Raw genomic sequence first — 12903 nt, 5'->3', positions numbered from 1 at the left:
CAAAGAATGTGTTAAAAATAATTCTCTCACAGCCTGAAACAAAGGTTGTGACTCTACAGGAGGATGTGGTGTCTTTTGCATTGATTACTGTAAAACATTTTTTTTGTCTTTTCTCTCCATCAACTTATCCAGAATTCTGCCGCTTGCATCATCACCAGTCCGAGCTCGGCTGTCCTTCATCAAATACACAGGCTCCTGAATAAAAAGTACATAATTCTTAGAAAGTATCTATATCTTATAGTGACAACAAACAAAAGATATTTTTAAAATATATAAATACATTTGTTTATTGTACTCAGGTTTGAAATGTTATCTATTCAAATTCAAATTCAAATTCAAATTTTATTTGTCACACACACAAAACCATACACAGTATGACATGGGGGTGAAATGCTTGTAGCTGTACAATGCCCGACCATTAAATGACAGAAGAAAAGTTTTACAATATTTACAATTTACAGTTTACTACAAAAATTTACAAATTAACTTAGGAATTTACAGTAAATAATGTGCAAATAGCAGAAGAGATTATAAAGATAAGGATTATAAATTATAGGAATTATAGGATTATAGGAAATGTGTGGTGGTGCGTGTGGTGATGTGTGTGAGAGTCCAGTCTTATAGTGACGTGTTTGGGAGAGTCCAGTCCTACACCTGGTTCAGGCCCCGAATAGCCTGGGGGAAGAAGCTCCTCCTCATTCTCTCTGTTTTGGCTTTAAGGGAGCGGAAGCGCTTCCCAGACCTCAACAGTGAGAAGAGTCCATTGTTGGGATGGGAGAGGTCCATCATAATCTTCCTAGCTTTGGACTTGCACCGCTTGGTGTAGATGGACAGCAGGTCAGGGAGTTCTGATTGAATGATGCGTTCGGCCGAGGGCACCACTCTTTGCAGATCTCGTCTGTCCTGCTTGGTGCTGTTCCCAAACCAGGTGCAGATGTTTGCCGTCAGGACGCTCTCGATGGTGCAGGAGTAGAAGTTCTTGAGCACCTTCAGTGGCAGATGGAAGTCTCTAAGTCTTCTGAGGAAGAAGAGACGCTGACGGGCTTTCTTAACCAGGGTGTTGATGTGACAGGACCATGACAGGTCCTGAGTGTACAGTGAGTACAGCAGGGGGCTTAACACACTGCCCTGAGGCACTCCAGTGCTGAGTGAGATGGAGGGGGAGACTTGTTTTCCCACCCTCACTGATTGGGGTCTGTCTGTGAGGAAGTTGAGGATCCACTGACACAGTGATGAGCTGAGTCCTAGATCCGTCAACTTGGTGAAAAGCTTAGAGGGAATTATTGTGTTGAATGCTGAACTGTAGTCCACGAACAGCATCCTAACATAATTCCCTCTGCCAGTGTCCAGGTGACTCAGGGATGTGTGGAGCAGGTGAGATATGGCATCGTCTGTGGAACGATTTGTCCGGTAAGCAAACTGAAGTGAGTCGATGTTGGCAGGAAGTGAAGAAGTGATGTGATCTCTCATCAGTCTTTCAAAACACTTCATCACAATTGAAGTCAGTGCTACTGGACGGTAGTCATTGTGGCAAGTGGGCTGTTGTTTCTTTGGAACAGGGACAATAATGGACCGTTTGAAGCACGTGGGAACCACAGCTTGGGCCAGGGAGAGGTTGAAGATCTCCGTGAACACCGGTGCTAGTTGATCAGCGCAGGCTCTAAGGACCCGGCCAGGGATTGCATCTGGTCCTGCTGCCTTCCTGGTGTTCACCCTCCTGAAGGTGTTCCTCATGGCATGCTCTGTGATGACGAATGCATTTTCTTCACTGGTGCACTCCGAGCGCGCGCAGCCGTTTGTTGTTTTAATTGCTGCGGCGTCGAAGCGAGCATAAAACGTGTTCAGCTCATCAGCCAGTGAAGCATCTGCATTCATCATTGAAGAAGCTGGTCGTTTATAGTCCGTTATAGTCCGCAGTCCTTTCCACAGGCTCCTAGAGTCGCACTGTCGTAGCTGTGACTCTAGTTTTTCCCCGTAGCTCTGCTTTGCCTTTCGGACCGCGCTGCGCACGTTGTAGGACGCAGCCTTTGTATATATATATATATATATATATATGTTTAAAACTTTAAAACTAGCAGTCTGGAGATCCAAGATATTTTTCTTTCAGAGCAGTGATTATCTCATGTTGAATGTTAAACATTAAAGCAACCAGCTAGTTAAATATAGTGAAATTAAAGTTTTTGTTTATAATTTTCATCTAAAAAAAAAAAAAAACTAAAAAAAGTGTGCAAAGTGGAAATGACTCCATGAAATTAATTGGCAGAACTTAGACACTCTCCGCCCAACACAATATGTTAATGGTTGAAACAAGAAGCATGTCTAATGTTCTGATTAGAAGACTGAAGCTAAGTAGTGAAAATTAAAAGAACAGTGACACCTAGTGGAAAGTAAAAAAGGAAAGTGGTGATTTTTTTCCCCCTTATTGCAGAAGAGAAAAAAAAACCCCGACTCGTGATACAAAGAGAAGGTGGTCAATATCTAATGTGTTTCTTTTTTTTTCTTCTTTCTTGGAAACTAATCTATTGTTTTTGGTGTTTTTATGTCACAGAGAGAGGAATGACATCAGCATCACTAAACTGAGTATGACATTTATTTCACAGATGAAAGAAAGCAGGTCTACATATTGCTGTTATGAGTGTGATGAAGGGAATAAGATTCCTCACAGTACTACTGGAGGCCAATGCCATTTTTAGGACCTGGTACAGTAGCAGACAGTTTGTCTGATTATAGAAGTGGACAAAAATTGATGTGTAATTCAAAATTCACCAAATCACAGAAACCTTTGAAACTTTGGGAGACTTGTAACTGATCATATTTAATATCAAAGAATTAATCTATAGTAACACGTCTTTAATTAACCAGTGTTGTAAGCATGGGATCTAAAAGACACATTGATAGTTTAGAGGGGGAAAAAGTGAAGTAAATATAACCATTTACAGAAGTTTCTGCATTTTAATGATACCTCTGTGGCATGACTGTGTACCACACAGTGTGTTGTGACACAAAAGTTAATAAAGTCATTACTAGGTAAAGTTGACCCTTCAGTGCTCTTGGTGCAGTGATGGCAAAATCGAGTCTTCCTAAGCTTGTATTGAAAAACGGTTCATTACTGAAGCCTTGCAACACTGTGTACTTTGGTGACATCTGGTGGCCAAAAATATGAAGAGCAGCTTGAATCTACAACTTAGAATATACTGCTTCATTATCACTGCCCACTCAACAGAACTTCTGTTTAATATCATGTGACAATTCTGTGTGAATTGAACTTGCGACCCTCTGCTCCAAAGGCGTGTAGTCTCACACAAACTCACAGACTGACGTAAGAAGGATTGACTTATTATCCTCCGTGTCCCTATGGCTCTTGTCTAGGTTGGAATCCTCAGAGGGGGAATCTACTGCAGACCTTTTTTACCCTACATTTCATGGGTTTCACAAACAATCTATCTTGACCATAGACAATGTCTTCATCACAGTTATTCTCACTCGTGAAGTTTTGTTTATGAGGTGTTCAGTTTGGATGATTTCACAGACTTCAAGCTCAACTTTTGTTGTTGTTGTTTCTGAGACCCGGGGACATCAGGAATGTTATGGACATAGACATTTCGAAGGATCTTTGTGTCTTTTCTCTGTATTGTGAGCAGCTCCTTGTGAATCTTCATTCGTCGCTGGATGGCAAGAAATTGGAAATTGATGGCTTTTACTTCATTCTCTCCACCAGCTTATCCATGTCTGAGTTTGTCTCTGAGTCCAGTGTCATACTCCTAAGCAGAGGAGCATCTAAATGTAATTTCCTGCACTTATTTCCTGCCATTGAACGCATCACAAATACATGACTCCAACCACATGACTTTGCTCAGCCAATCGGATGGCATGTGGGTCATAGTAAGCCTGTCCAGGTGTTGTGCCAAAGTAGTTACCCCCGTCAAAAATTGTTTCCCCATTCACGGGAGCGCGCAAAGTAGGAGGAGCCACTTGCCCAGCTCCGTTCTGTACGCTACTTGTCACTGATCTGCAGTCGACGCGATAAAGAGTAAAAGCTGGAAAACAGCAGACTCGATGAATTTAATATTAGTTTCGTGATATTGTAATGTGCCGTGTGGAAGACAGTTTACCTTATAATGTACACTGAAATAACCTGCTGGGAATACTTTGTCTAGAAAAAGACTTTGATACTATAATACTGTAAAACCAGATGCGATCATGGAAACACGTCGCTCTCCAGTGAATTTACACTCGGTTTACACTTTGTAGCGAAGCTATCACGAATGAGTTTATTTGCAAAATCAATCTCAGTATAACCAATAAGTACAGTAACTTTGGAGAAGATGTCTTATTCACAGCAAAAGTTATGGAGGGATACAGATTTTATCAGAATCAGAATCAGAAAGGGGTTTATTGCCAAATGTTGAGCAGGTTTACAACATTAGGAAATTGCTGCGGTGCTTCAGTGCAAACATAGTGTCATAAATAGCACTTAAATAGACATGAAAAAATAAAAGTAGGGATAAGAATTAAAAGTGCTACGTAGAAAGATATGTGCATGAGATATACATGAGATATATACATGAGAATAAGAATTAAGAGTGCTACGTTGAAAGATATATACATGAGTGCAGGTGGTGATCAGTGCCAAACATGGAATGATGCAGTGAACACAGCGTAGGGTCATGTGTTAGTGGTGGGAACAGTCATATGGTTATTGTTCATGTGTCCAACAGCAGAGAGGAAGAAACTGTTCTTATGGCGAGAGGTTCTGGTGCGAATGGACCGGAGCCTCCTGCCTGAGGGGAGCAGGTCAAACAGACTGTGTCCAGGGTGAGAAGGGTCAGCTGAGATCCGAGCTGCACGCCGCAATGTCCTGGAGGTGTACAGGTCCAGCAGAGATGGGAGTCTGCAGCCAATCACCTTCTCAGCAGAGCGCACAACACGCTGCAGTCTCTGTTTGTCCCTGATAGTGGCTCCAGCGTACCACACGGTGATGGAGGAGGTGAGGATGGACTCGATGATTGCAGTGTAGAACTGCATCATCGTCCGTGTTGGCAGGTTGAATTTCTTCAGCTGCCTCAGGAAGTACATCCTCTGCTGGGCTTTCTTGATGACGGAGGTGATGGTGGGCTCCCACTTCAGGTCCTGGGTGATGGTGGTACCCAGGAAGCGGAATGAGTCCACAGAGGTGATGGGGGTGTCAGTCAGGATGATGGGGGGGAATGGGGCTGTGTGCTTCCTGAAGTCCACAATAATCTCCACTGTCTTCTGGGCATTCAGCACCAGGTTGTTGTGGCTGCACCAGGACACCAGACGTTCAACCTCCCTCCTGTAGGCAGACTCATCCCCGTCAGAGATGAGCCCAATAACGGTGGTGTCATCTGCAAACTTGATTAGCTTGACAGACTGGTGGGTGGAGGTGCAGCAGTTGGTGTACAGGGAGAAGAGCAGAGGAGAAAGAACACAGCCCTGAGGGGAGCCGGTGCTGATGGTCTGGGAGTCCGAGACATTCTTTCCCAGCCTCACATGCTGCTTCCTGTCCGTCAGGAAGTCAGAGATCCACCGGCAGATGGGATCAGGCACATTCATCTGGGAAAGCTTGTCTCGGAGATGGTCTGGAAGGATGGTGTTGAAGGCAGAGCTGAAGTCCACAAACAGGATCCTGGTGTAGGTTCCTGGGGAGTCCAGATGCTGCAGGATGAAGTGTAGGGCCATGTTGATGGCGTCGTCTACAGACCTGTTGGCTCTATATGCAAACTGCAGGGGGTCCAGGAGGGGGGCCGTGAGGGTCCTGAGATGGGAGAGAACTAGGCGCTCAAAAGACTTCATGACCACAGATGTCAGAGCCACGGGTCTGTAGTCATTTAGTCCAGTGATCCTAGGTTTCTTGGGGACAGGGATTATGGTGGAGGACTTGAAGCAGGCAGGCACATGACATGCCTGCAGTGAGGAGTTGAAAATGCCAGAAAACACTGGGGCCAGCTCGTTTGCACAGTGTCTGAGGGTGGCAGGAGACACGCCGTCTGGGCCGGGAGCTTTCCGAGCATTCAGGTTCTTAAACTGCTTCCTCACATCTGCTTCATGAATATGAAGAGTTGTGGTGGGAGGAGGTGGTGTGAAATCCTCTTTTGTGTGGGGTGAGGAGGGGGGTGTTGTAGGTGAACAGTTTGAAGGTGGTGATGGCTCTATGGAGGGGGGAGAGGTGGGGGAATTAGTGTCCAAAGTGCCTCTATTGTTGGGGCCGTTGGAGGTGTGAAGGCTGCCTGATGGCTCGTCAAAACGGCAGTAGAAGTCGTTAAGGGTGTTGGCTAAGAGCAAGTCATCAGTGGAGTGGGGGGTTTTAGGCTTGTAGTTTGTGATATTCCTAAAACCTTTCCACACAGAGGCCGAGTCATTCTCTGAGATCTGCTGCTGCATCTTCTCAGAGTGCTGATGTTTAGCAATGTCCACTTCTTTAGTGAACCTGTACTTGGCCTCTCTGTAGCAGTCCCTGTCTCCGCTTCTGAACGCCTTTCTCTTTTCCAGCCACAGCTTTTTGAGTTTAGGAGTAAACCAGGGTTTGTCATTGTTATAACTCACCCTGGTGCGTGATGGCACAATGCTGTCCTCACAGAAGTGGATATAGGAGGTGACAGTGTCCGTAAACTCGTCCAAGCTGTTAGAAGCAGCCTTCATTGTGTCCCAGTCTGTAGACTCCAGACACGTGCGAAGCTCCTCCACAGCCTCGTTGCTCCACAGTTTTTTAGTCCTCACGACAGGTTTGGAGAGCTTCAGCCTCTGTCTGTACGCGGGGATTAGGTGGATCATGACGTGGTCAGAAAGTCCGAGTGAAGCGGGGGGCACTGCACGATAGGCCCCGCTGATCGTGCTGTAACAGTGGTCTAATGTCCTCTCCTCTCTGGTCGGGCATTTAATATACTGCTTGTATTTGGGAAGCTCATGGCTCAGATTGGCTTTGTTAAAGTCCCCAAGAGCAATGATGAGAGAGTCCGGGAATGTCCGCTCCATGTGCAGTATCTGCTCCGCGAGTGCGCACTGAGCTGCCTGCGCATCTGCGTCTGGCGGGATGTAAACAGCGGCCAGGATGAATGAAGCAAACTCCCGCGGAGAATAAAACGGTTTGCAGTGGATAAAAAGATATTCCAGAGAGGAAGAGCAGTGCTGAGCAATCACTGTCACATCTGTGCACCAGCCACTATTGATGTAGAAGCAGAGACCTCCACCTTTGGACTTACCGGAGAGAGCGGCCTGCCGGTCCGCGCGCAGCAGATGGAAGCCCTCCAGCTTGAGCGCGCAGTCTGGGATGTTCTCACTGAGCCACGACTCCGTAAAACATAAGACACAGGAGGAGGCAAAGTCTCTGTTCATGCTTCTCATCAGGGCCAGTTCTTCAATCTTATTCCCGAGTGAGCGTACATTAGAAAGGAAGATCCAAGGAAGAGCAGTTCGCAGTCCGCGTCTCCTCAAACGCACGAGTGCGCCGGCTCGCTTCCCTCTCTTTCGGCGTCTCGCTTTCCTGGTCAGAGTCAGCAGTAAATCTGCCGCAGATGCGACAAATATTGGAAATAAATCCACAGGCGTTGTAGTCCTGTAGTTAAGGAGCTCTTCTCTGGTGTACGAGTATCCAGAGGAGTGCCCAGACACAGAAGAAATGCACAAAAACAAAACAAAAGTAACGCACTGAAGCACCAGGGCGACCATACGCGGCGCCATCTTGGTTCCATCCATCTATCAGGCTGTGTGGCATCGGCTGCCAAAATGTGTGCCCCCCCATCTGTAATCCATATTGCCTTTGCCATCACAAAGGGTATATTTGCCAAATAAGTCACAGTATAACCAATAAGTACAGTAACTTTGGAGACCATGTCTCATTCACAGCAAAAGTTATGGAGGGATGCAGATTTTATCAGGCTGTGTGGCATCGGCTGCCAAAATGTGTGCCCCCCCCATCTGTAATCCATATTGCCTTTGCCATCACAAAGGGTATATTTGCCAAATAGGTCACAGTATAACCAATAAGTACAGTAACTTTGGAGACCATGTCTCATTCACAGCAAAAGTTATGGAGGGATACAGATTCTATCAGGCTGTGTGGCATCGGCTGCCAAAATGTGTGCCCCCCCCATCTGTAATCCATATTGCCTTTGCCATCACAAAGGGTATATTTGCCAAATAAGTCACAGTATAACCAATAAGTACAGTAACTTTGGAGACCATGTCTTATTCACAGCAAAAGTTATGGAGGGATACAAAATTTATCAGGCTGTGTGGCATCGGCTGCCAAAATGTGTGCCCCCCCCCCCCCCCCCCCCCCTAATCTATGATGATGCACATTGGCAGAGTTTTTCTTTGTAAATAAATAAAATTTAAAACAACATTTAAATATATATATTTATCGTCTTTGTAAGTAACAGGGCTTTTCAAAAGTTGGCAAGTTAGTTTTGGCCAACCTTTCGTAGGCCTACTCGACTCCGACATTGTCAAATTTTTCCAAAATCTCCGGTCACGTGGGTTTTCCTAATCAATTATGCAAATTAGCTCACATTGTGCGCACGAACCGAAAACCAGAGTGCCTCTGAGCTAACTAAAAGATTACTTTACAATTTGTTTTCGAAAATAACAAACACCACAAGAGGATGGAACCAGACGAGTACAAGATTTTGGTTGCATATAAACTGAAAGGCGAGTATCCAGTGCTTTTCACGAAGAAAGAGAAATTTCTTCTCCGAAGAAAAGCTGCTATTTACGACATTGAAGGTAATAACTGCAACTTTGTAGCGTTTATAAATGTCATCAATACATATATATTAATACATATACAATGGCATAATGTGTAGTCTTAATTTGCACTAACCGATTTAATTAGCTTGACCTTTCTTTGACCTAGTTAACCCCGGTTAATAGGCACATGTGCGTTTATTAAAGTAAAAGTTTTAAGGTTTGCTATTAAGTAGACAGCGTTAACTAAGAACTGTTTTTGTCCTTTTATAGCTTAACTACAATATATTACGTCGTAATTACTTTTGGAGTGGTATGTGCCACACCCATTTACGCAGGTGTACCCACTGTTATGTCTTTATGTCTTTAAATTACATATGTGGAAAATTACTGACAGCAGGAAATTTGGAATTAAACTACTTCGAATTGATATTTGTATTAAAAATAAATCCATGATATCTGAAGGCCATTAGTCATAATTACTTTACACACCCATCACTTTTTTTAGTATCAGTAATACAGTCTTGTGTGTGGCATAATCTTTTTGGTTTCTGAAGTAGTCATACTGTCATAAATATAGAGAACCAGTCCAATAGTCACCCCCAAATTATATCACATACATAATTGATTCATTACATTCAAGATGTATTGTTATGCCCCCAGAAATGTGTTCTTTGTGTTCTCTTTATCTCGCTATCGTAGCTTAGAGCGGTGTGTGTATTTTCGTAACCATGACAACACGAGAGCAGTTTACGCTGAGAGTCAGGAAGTGAATCTACTGTGTGACTCGGGATATTAGCGTGTGGGCTCATTCAACCGCCAGCTCCGCCGTTACAGGATTAATCCTTTTCTCTTCGCTAAGGCATAGTCTGTGAGTATAATTCATTTTGTACAATTAAGCGGTGAAGCGTTTTGAACCGTTGTCTGTTATTCGGTTAGCTTTATTGTGTCTAAGCTATGCGGCTAGGCTGTCAAGCTGTGATAATTAGCCAGATGCTTTGAGCTTATTGCATCTATAATACATTTCATATATTTCATTGTATTGTGTTTACAGTATATTTCATTGTATTGTGTTTACAGTTTCACAAAAGTGCCCAGTAAAAACTTCTGGAATCCAATCGTCTGAGTCCTGGAGATTTTCTTGGGAGTGTTTAAGCTGAATGGAAACTTAGCCCATTACAGTGAAAAGACTGCAACGCAGCTAATAGGGATACGAGGATCGCCGCTGTACGGAGCTACTCATTATCGAGAGATAAGCAGCCTCCAATATAGCCTCGGAAAACTTCGCCGCAGCCCACATCTCCCGATACTGGAGACCCAACGACACGCAATGTCACAACGTAGCAATGCTGACAAAGGAAATGGAGACAACCAGTCAGAGTGTGTGCGCTCAAGGAGCAGTCGCTCATCTGGTACATCGTCTGGCTCAAAAATCAGCATAGCCATTGCCATGGCAAAAGCAAAGGCTGAAGCCGCGCAAGCTAGAGCGGCACATTCAAAAAGAGAAATCGAGCTTAAAGTGGAGCAAGCACGTATTCAAGCCAGCCTCGACGCACTAATTGATGAAAAAGAAAGGGATGCCGCCGTTGCTGAGGCGAACTCCCTAGTAGCTGGTCTGCAGGATATGGGTCTCGAAGTACGCAGCGAAGTTAACAGCCTGGTCCGCCAGTCTGTCAAAGACCAGCGCGTAGCCGCCTTTGTCTCCGAACAGGCCAGCCTGAGCGCCAAGGGTCTATCGGCTACAGAAAATAACCTTCCCCCTTCTCAGCCAGTCACTCACCCGCATAACGCGGCTCAGACCCAAGCTGCCGCTCCTGCTGCTATTACGCCACACCAAGCTCTTCAGGGCCCTTGGAGAAGCGACGCACCAACACGACAGAGCTCCAAGTCACCCTTCTACCCCCCTCCAACTCCACTCCTACAGCAGAACCCCAAACGAGATTCTACGTTTCCCACGCATCAGCCCGTCCACGGGACACTCTACGGAGGTGATTACGACCATTCTACAACCACTGACCTCATCAAATATCTCGCTCGTAACCACTTGGTGACTTCAGGTCTCACCGCATATGACGACCAGCCAATAAACTATTGGGCCTGGAAAACATCATTCCAGAACGCCATTGCCAATCTAGACCTGTCTGCTGCAGAAGAACTCGACCTCCTAACCAGACACCTGGGAAAGGAGTCAACAGAGCAGGTAAGAAGAATAAAAACGGTCAACATCAGGAATCCAACTATTGGACTGTGCTCAGCATGGGGGCGCCTCGACGAACTATATGGCTCCCCAGAAGCCGTCGAACAAGCTCTGTTCAGCAAACTAGAAAGCTTCCCAAAGCTCACGACAAAAGATCCACGGAGACTCCGGGATCTAGCCGACCTGTTGTCAGAGCTACAAGCCGCTAAAGAAGATGGCTACCTCGCGGGCATGTCGTACTTGGATACCTCCAGAGGAATTAAGCCCATCATCGAGAAACTTCCATACAGCATACAAGAAAAGTGGCTATACCACGGGACGAGATACAAACAAGAACATTTCGTCAGCTTCCCACCTTTCTCCGTGTTGGTGAACTTCATCCGCACCGAGGCGAAAGCACGTACGGACCCAAGTTTCAACCTCTTCACGCCAAGCCCCCCAAACGAGAGAATGAATAAATGGGAGAGGCCCACGAAGACGTCCGTTCACACCCACAAAACACAAGTCTCAGGCACTGCCAAGTTCGAGTCTAAGGAAAGCAGGGAACGTATTGACCCGAATAAACATTGCCCCCTGCACAAAAAACCCCATCCTCTGAGGAAATGCAGAGGTTTCCGTGAGAAGAGCTTAGATGATCGCAAACAGCTTCTGAAAGAACACTACGTCTGCTTTCGCTGTTGCTCGTCAACAGAACATTTTGCAAAGAACTACACAGCCAAGATAACATGCACCGAGTGTGGTAGCGCTGCCCACGTGACAGCCCTCCACCCTCACCCACCTACCTGGAAATCTAAATCGTTCCCCTCCATCTCAGAGGATAGCGGGGAGGAGGACAAAGCTGATAACCAGGAGGTCAACGCAACGTGCACACAGGTATGTGGGGAAGGTCTGAGTGCTAGAGCGTGTGCTAAGATCTGTCTCGTCAGGGTGTTCCCAAACGGACAAAGAGAGGAAGCCAAGAGAATGTACGCTATATTGGATGAGCAGAGTAATCGCTCCCTCGCGCGGTCAGAGTTCTTCGAAGCCTTCAAGATCTCCGGGCGCTCGTACTCATACACACTAAAGACCTGCGCGGGACGTACGGAGACATCAGGAAGGAGAGCCAGCGGCTACACCGTAGAGCCGTTGGACGAGAAACTGAGTATCTCTCTGCCTACACTCCTCGAGTGTAACCAAATTCCCAACATCCACACGGAGATTCCCACCCCCGGTGTGGCCTATCATCATACCCACCTAAAACGCATCGCTGACAAGATATCACCTCCGGACCCAGACGCCAGCATTCTTCTCTTACTGGGCAGAGATATCTTACGGGTCCACAAGGTCCGAGAGCAAATAAGCGGCCCAGGAGATGCTCCCTTCGCCCAAAGGCTTGACCTGGGATGGGTCATCGTCGGAGACGTGTGCCTCGGAGGTGCTCACAGACCACCGGAGGTGAGAAGCTACAAAACAGCCGTTCTAGGGAACGGTCGTACAAGCCATCTCCAGCCATGTAACAACCAGATCAAAGTGACAGAGGTGTTTGAACAAGCACGTGACTATCAACAACATCCAGCGCGAACCCCGACGACGCTAATCGGAGACAATTTGGGGCAAACCGTCTTCGCTCGCACTCCCAACGACCACAAACTTGCTCCATCCAGGGAAGATTTGGAGTTTCTAAGGATAATGGAAGCCGAGTGTTGCCAAGACAGCTCCAACAGTTGGGTCGCACCTTTGCCGTTTAGGTCACCGAGGCAGCGACTCCCTAACAACAGGAAACAGGCTCTCGAACGCCTCGTCTCACTTCGGCGCTCACTGGAAAAACGACCACGGATGAAAGCCGACTTCCTAGAGTTTATGGAGAAGATGCTCAAGAAGGCGCACGCAGAAGCTGCCCCTCCCTTGCAACCCGGTCAGGAGCGTTGGTACTTGCCCCTGTTCGGCGTGTACCACCCCCGGAAGCCGGACAAGATCCGTGTGGTCTTCGACAGCAGTGCATCCTATGAGGGAGTATCGCTCAA

The sequence above is a fragment of the Rhamphochromis longiceps genome, linkage group LG7, assembly GCF_057381845.1.
Source record: "Rhamphochromis longiceps isolate RC_006_pf linkage group LG7, R_longiceps_female_GT1.1, whole genome shotgun sequence".
Classification (NCBI taxonomy): Eukaryota; Metazoa; Chordata; class Actinopteri; order Cichliformes; family Cichlidae; genus Rhamphochromis; species Rhamphochromis longiceps.
The sequence above is the reverse complement of the archived record's forward strand: the minus strand, read 5'-3'. Positions refer to the sequence as shown.